Source organism: Elaeis guineensis, chromosome 7, assembly GCF_000442705.2.
Source record: "Elaeis guineensis isolate ETL-2024a chromosome 7, EG11, whole genome shotgun sequence".
Lineage (NCBI taxonomy): Eukaryota > Viridiplantae > Streptophyta > Magnoliopsida > Arecales > Arecaceae > Elaeis > Elaeis guineensis.
In genome coordinates, this window is record NC_025999.2 from 24,145,660 (window position 1) to 24,153,465 (window position 7,806).

The following is a 7,806-nucleotide window of genomic DNA, read 5'->3' on the forward strand; positions in this document are numbered from 1 at the left end:
TGGTAGGGATTAAATGGGACTGATGATCCTACCTGCCGCATGAAGATGATCTGGCTTGTTGCGGATCAACATAGGGTTGCGGGGTTCTGTGCGGTTAATAAAGACTAATAAACCCTGCCTTCTCTGAGGCAATTATCATTTGGAAAGCTAGTTAGAGGCTAAGGTCCAACAACTGATATCAGAGTGAGTTGCAGGTTTGAAATCTAAGAGGCCCTTCGGGTGTCGTTAGGGGGAGATTGTTGGTCATGTGCCAGCACACACTCGATGGGACCTAGGAAGGGATTACCAACTAGAGGATGGCTGATGATAGTCGGGGGATGGCTGATGACATGGCAACAAATCTTATGGATTGATAGGGATTAAATAGAACTGACCACCCAGCCTGTCGCATGAGGGTGATTTGGCTTGATGCGGGTCAAATCAGGGTTGCGAGGTTCTGTGCAGTTAATAAAGACTAATAAACCTCATCTTTCTGAGGTAATTGTCTTTCGAAAAGTTGGTTTGGGGCTAAGATTCAATATGCCGCTCGTCCCAAGACAAGTAAAGCAAAAATGCTGCTCGAGTAAAGACGAACAGAGCAAAAATGCTGCTCATCCCAAAATGAGTAAAGCAAAAATACCACTCGAATAAAAACAAGCAGAGCAAAAATATCATTCATCCTAAAATAAGCAAAGCAAAAATGCCACTCGAGTAAAGACGAGCAGGGCAAAGAAGCCACTCGTCCCAAAATGAGTAGAGTAAATATACCGCTCGAATAATCTGCTCGTTCCAAGACAAATAGAGCAAAAATATCGCTCAAGTAAAGATAAGTAGAGCAAAGATATCATTTGTCACAGAACAAAAATCTCAGACGACCATTAGCGAAGAATACCACTCGTCTCAAGTGGACAGAGCTAATGAAGACTGAAGGCCCCTCACTTTTCAGTAGACAGAGTCAATGAAGATCGAAGACTCCTCATTTTTCAACGAGCAAAGCCGATGAAGACCCCATTCATACGTGAAGCGAAGACTAATCTAGAAAAGACCTTCAGAGGGCTAATTTGAAAGGACCCTCGGAGCCTGCAAATTCCAATCACTCAAAGATAAAAGTCTCAGTCGAGCCACAAGAGTTCCTCATAAGCGCTTCATCTATAGATGAATATAGTCATGAGAAGGATGCTTTGTTTATGAATATGAATATAGCTAGAAAATCCTCATAAGCACTTCATCTTCGGATGAATATATCTATGAGAGGGGTGCTTCATTCCCTCAGAGATGAAGTAGTCATGATACCAGACACTTCGTTACCCAGAAATAATAGGGCTATATGGCCACGGGACCCATCCATGCATCCTAGCATTTCCCCCTAGCATTTGCATGTAGAAACACCCTGTTTGTGTGACCCATTCGTATGCCGGGTGCCTTGTCCCCTTCACGAGCATAGTCACGATATGAGGGGGTGTATAGGGGAATCGCCCAGGCAGCCCCAAAAGCAGCCTCCTAAGGTGGACACAATAATTTTTGAGTACCTTATCTTAGTGGCAGGCATCTCATTCCTAAGCAAAAATAGCCGTAGATCTTCGAAGACGAATCGAAATAATTGGCAAGAAAGACTTCGGCTTCCAGAGTTTAAAAGATTCCTATTGTAGCTTATTTCTGGTTAACACCAAAAAATTGAAAAGCACAGTATTGGAGCAACCTGCAAAAAATCCAAGTCGAAGGATTATGCTTTGGTGAGGACCCTCCGATGCTCAAGTCAGAATGCACAAACAAAGAAACAGAGTTTTAGCTCTTTAAGATGGATTACTTACCTGAATCCTCAGGGTTTCAGTATTTATAGAGGAGACGGCTGTATAACTATTTTTGGTAGACAGACTGATCGAATTTGATGTGGCTATTTGGTTGTAATTCTTAAGATCAGACAGTTATGCCTGAAATAATTCTCAAGATCAGATGGTTACATCCAAATAGTATTGATAGCTATGGCCAGATAGTATTGACAACTATAGCCAGTTGGTGCCTGCTTTTTGAATTTGCACCCGATCAACCTACTTTCGAGGAGAAATCAGAGAGTGTAGGCTGTTGGAAAAGGTGCAAAATTTCATACATGAATATCAAAATATTTTTGAAATATAACGTAGTGAAATATGTAAATTAAATAATTTAATCTATAAATGCATGTAATCAAATTACTAAACTCTATAATTATAACCTATAATATGTCATATTGTATTTATAAATCAAAAAATAAAAGCTTTGGTATTGATCAAATCAATACCCTAGATCTGAAACAGTTTCAGATCTAAAATCTAGATCACATCTAGATAAGAGAAGAGATCAGATCTCTTACTTTCATGTAGGTCGAGAACTTCATGATTGATTTTTTTTATTGCCTTTAAAGCCGCACATGTGTCCGATCTCTACAGGTTATCCACATGAGGCTGTAACAAAATCGGAGATTCATCGAACGAAGATCCGTTCGAAGTGCTAGCTTCTTGTAGATCTCTCCGGATGGTTAATCTAAAAAATATTCTTCAGATCTCTTGAACATTCCAAAAGATGAAGAATATGAGGAGAAATAAGGAAGAAGTCAAACTTTTTGACCTCCTTAAAATCAGAAATAAAAATATAAAAGAAAAAATCCTAAGAGAAGACAGTTCTTCTCTTTCAGTACATCAACGATTGATATCCTGACAATATCTCTATCCTAAGACATGAGATGATCTTCTTCTTTAGATATTTTTCTAACTTCTAGATCTTATGATATCTGATTTTTTTCATAGAAAAATCTCATGATTTATGAAGAAGAAGGGTTCTAAAAGAAATCTTAAGAAAAGACCTTTTCTTCTTCTTCTCTCATCAGAACATGATCAGATCATGTCCAAAATTAGATCACCATGCCCCAACTAATTGGAGCATAAATTTACCATGCCTTTTCTCTTTTTATTTCAAGTTTTTATCATATAAAAATATAAAATAAAGAGAGAATAATCTGAAAAGAAAATAATAAGAGAAAACAATCTTTTCTCTTACCTTTTTATTTCTACAAGACATCAACTTTTGATCTCTTGATAGAAGACTCTTCTCCAAGGAATTTAATGCCTCAAACCACCCATTCCATCCTCTTTCTCTCTCAGATTTTATCACATAGAAAACATAAAAAATAAAGAAAAAATAATATGAAAGAAAAATAATGAGAGAAGATAATCTTTTCTCTTACCTTTCTCTCTATAAGATATCAACCTTTGATCTCTTGATTGAAGACTCTCCTCCAAAGATTTTGGCACCTCAAACCACCCATACCTTCCTCTTTCTCCTCTTCTATTTTTATCTAAAAGCCACAAATTTTTTACTCTTATTTGATAGCATATGGGGCGGCAACTTTTTATATGGTAGACTAGGTCATAAAATCTAGTCTAACAAGGAGTCCATGGGGCGTCCAACTCTTGGACGCCCCCTCCCTCATAAATTTCATGGAGAGCATGAAATAACTCACAAAAGGGGCTACAAAAAGAAGGGATAAGATTGGGGAAAGTTGGCGCAAGAGAGGAGAGAAGAGTCCTTGTGAAGAGGGACTCTTTCAAAAAAAAAAAGATAAACCTAAACCACTTTCCATAATTAGCCAAATCTCTTTTCATATTGAATCAAATCAAATCTGATTCAAATCTCTAGAATAAATGATGTGAGATAATATTCTTTAGATATGGATATCATAGAAAAATATCTAAAAATTAATTAGTGGGCGTGGGCTTGAGATTTCTTAGGTGGCACAAGAGAAGAGATGGAGTCCTAGTCTAACTAGAATTCTTATGTAGATTAGGTCAAACACTTTGAACCCAATCCAAATTAATTAAAACCTAATTAATGGTGATCCTAATCCAACTAAGAGTCTAATTAAATCAGATTAAATTATATTTAATTCTGATTTAAATCCTAACTTAATTAGGAATTAGGTGCATACAAGTCCTAATCGAACAAGGACTTGTTCTCCCTTGCAACTGACTTATCCAATAAATTAATTAGACTTAATCCAATTAAATCCAAACTAATTTTAATTAAATCAAATTTAATTAAACTTGATCTCAGCCCAATTGTTCAATCAGATTGAGCCAATTAGCAATCCAATTACTAATCGATCCTCCTGCAACACTTGTATTAGGTCAAACATCAATCACATTGATCGTTTAACCTTAGAATGATTCTCAATCATCGATTAACCATTTGATTAGGTTACAAGCTCTTATGTGTGTGACCCTATAGGTTCGAACCTAAGTTGGTAGCATAGGAATCAATTTTTGTACCAGTCGAAGTAACCATCTAGCAATAGTTCCCGACGTCTAGATAGGTCGAATGTATGCAAAACAACATTCTAAGAACCTTGACCCATGGTTACCGTATAATTCATCTTTTTTACCAATAAAGCTCAAGATGACTTCGACTATGCTGTCAATCACTCATATAAGTCATCTCTATTGTATCTCAAAATTTTACAAGTCTCGTGACTCCTCACGAGGATTATCCAAGCCTAGGTTTTGCTAAATTGAAACACAGCGAGACATTCTCTTCCTGAAGTTAATCAGAAGTGGTCAATCACATCTTGACTTACACACCGACTTCACAAGTACTTGACTATATCCAAAAATCTTTCGAATCTATATTAAAAATACAGACAGTCTGGCATCAAAGTACAGTGAGTTGCTTACAAGTCACCATGGTGATCTCAGGTCGGAGAGACACTTATACCCATTGGCCTTAGCTAACTACTCTTGACAGTAGAGTGTTATATTGGTCATGTTCAATACAGATGTACTCCTATATCTCACTTGGATGCCATACCTGTGTCTCCACATCACTTGATTACGAGGACAATCAATGCATATGACATACAGCGACCTACACTGGATAAGTTATCATCTTTGTTAATAACTTATCATTTGATCGTGAACAATTTAAGAACTATCTGATAAATCCTCCTTTATCGATTGATTGTGGTTCTAAAGCCTTCATCATAATTTAGGAGTTCATTTAAGGAAGATAGAACTTTTATGATGAACCTGCCAAATAACTATTATTATTAGATAATTCATATACTAATTCCAATCATCTACCACTTAGATGATTGTCTTTAGGACATATTTTTCAATAACTCCCACTTGTACTAAAGCCAATCAGAACGATATCAAATATCCTATCTTCTACTTGAGTTCGTAAAACTTCTTAGTTCCAAGGCCTCAACAAATGGGCCTGTCAAGTTCTCCTTTATCATCGATCTTTCAAAAATCGATGTCACCCTGATCTAAAATTAAAAGTGATAGCAATACAGCGTATGCTGGTCTTTCAATTCTTTAGTCAGATTTATGGCTCCAGAGCTACGATAGGATTGGACCATCGATGGAGGGTGCCACTCCCAACCTGCTAATGAAGCTCAGCAACTACACAGCTTACATGGTAGCATCATATGCTACGATGTACTCTACATCACTAACTGAGTAGACTAAAGTATCCTACTTGGAACCTTTCCAGCAAATTGCTCTTATAATTAGGGTATGATCCGATACTTTCTTGTTGTCATCTTGATCTGACTAAAATCGAAACATCCACATATTTAAAGTCAGTATTTTCATATTTGAGTCACTGGACTTTAGTATTTTTCAAATACTTAAGGATTGTCTATACAATCTTCCAGTGGTTCTTACTTAGATCAGACTGGTATCTGCTCACTACCATTAGTGAGTATACCATATCTGATCTTGAACATGAAGAAATTAGATGACACCCAAACTTTTATTCCTTGCAATGCTGGAATGCCATTCTCAATTAAGAGAATTTCATCCACAGACAACACAAGAAATAACACTATAGAATATTTTGCCCACTTATAAATGCAGGGTTCTTCTTTGTTCATAACAAAAATATATGTTCAAAACGTATGTTCCAACTCTGGGATAATAGCAAAAATGGGCTTTATAGGTCTCCATCTTTCCATCTGCGCTACTCTGATCCTTTTGAAAAATCTATTCACACCTAATGGGTTTTATCCCTTCAGGTGAATCATCTAGTGTCTATACACTATTGATTTTCATGGACTTCAATTTAGATTTAATGGCTCCAAGCCACTTCTCAGAGTTAGACCACTGCATTGCATCCCTATAGGTGATCGGATCCTTGTTAATCTCATCGAGCTCAATAGGATTGCCATCCCAGATCTAGACACTGAAGTGTCTGTCCGACTAATGCGGTACTCTACCAGATCTTCTTAAAGGTGTTTCTTTAATTAGATCAAATCTGGTTCTTTAGGTTTACTAGATTATGTCGGTTCATTTTCTATCAGTCAAATGTCTAAGTTCAACTTGATAGGCATCAGTTCCTTCTCTAAGGAACTTCTTTCCAAAAGGAATGCCCTACTGCTGATGAGCATCTTATGTTCTTCAGCATGATAGAATTAGTAACCCTTAAACACCTATTGGACCATGAACCAAGTTTATCTATATGCAAACCTTTGACATGGGCCGATCAACTCCAAACCCAAAGGTGAGAGAGTCTAGATCTATGCCCGTTCCATATCTCATATGGAATCTGCACAACAGACTTACTCAGTATATTTTCAGAGTAAAACAGGTAATCACAAGAGCACAATCCTAAATAGGCAGAGAAGTAAATCCTATCGTGGATTGAATCATGTCTAATAAAGTTCAACTTCTCTTTTCAGATACACTGTGTTCCGAAAAAGAATCCACTGCGAGAGAATCCAATTCTCTCCTAGATATATCACAAACTCACTAGATAAGTATTCGCCTCCTCAATCTGATCGAAGAGTTCTAACACCTTATCCAGTTTGTTTCAATCTTTCATTATTGAATCATTTGAATATTTCAAATGATTGAGCCAGATGCACCCATGCCCAGATAGATCATCTGTAATAAAATATTAATATCTTCCTCTATCACTTAAGTTCATAGGTCCACATACATCACTATGTATGAGAGTTAGAACTTTATCAGCTCCTTCACCTTTTCTATTAAAAGGTGACTTTGTCATCTTTTCAAGAAGACAAGACTCACAGGTTATCAATGATTCACAATCATTGATGTCAAGGTTTCTCTCTCAAGCTAATCCATTTATCCTATTCTTATCAAGGTGACTAAACCAAAGATAGACTTTCATGACATTATCTAACTTGAGTGTGCATATTACACTAAATAGGCTATGTAAATGTTAAATGTCATTTTCTTCTTGTCCATGTATTATTGTAATATTATTCATAATAATATCACAATAATCTTCCTTTATTAATGAATGATAATCATCTTTGGCCAAAAGGCCAACAAAGATTACATTCATCATAAACAATGGACAATAGTAATAATTACTCTAAATGACAATATTTAAAAATAGGCTCTATAATTCTTAAAGTTAGGATTGGAATAAGACTTTCAGTTCTAATATTCAAGAATTTCTCATCATTTTCAAACATTCTACTTACTTGTAGTCCCAGCAATAAATTGTATAAGACCATCGGTATCTAATACCTAGGTAGTAGAATTACATAGAGAAACTTTAAGGTGTTATCATATAATATCCTTAATGAGCAACTCTTGTTCCTTTCTCTTGTTCAGCCTATTATGGTCAAAGGAAGCAAGACAATTCTTCTTCCTATGACCCTACTTCTAACAGTAGAAGCAACATGCCTGATTTGGATCAATTTTGAACTAATTATTTTGACTGAACTAAGAAGTCCAAATACGAACCCATTCGTACTGCTGAACCAAATTTAACTTTCGATACTAATTAACAAAGTTGGATCCCATAAGTCATCACTGTCTAACA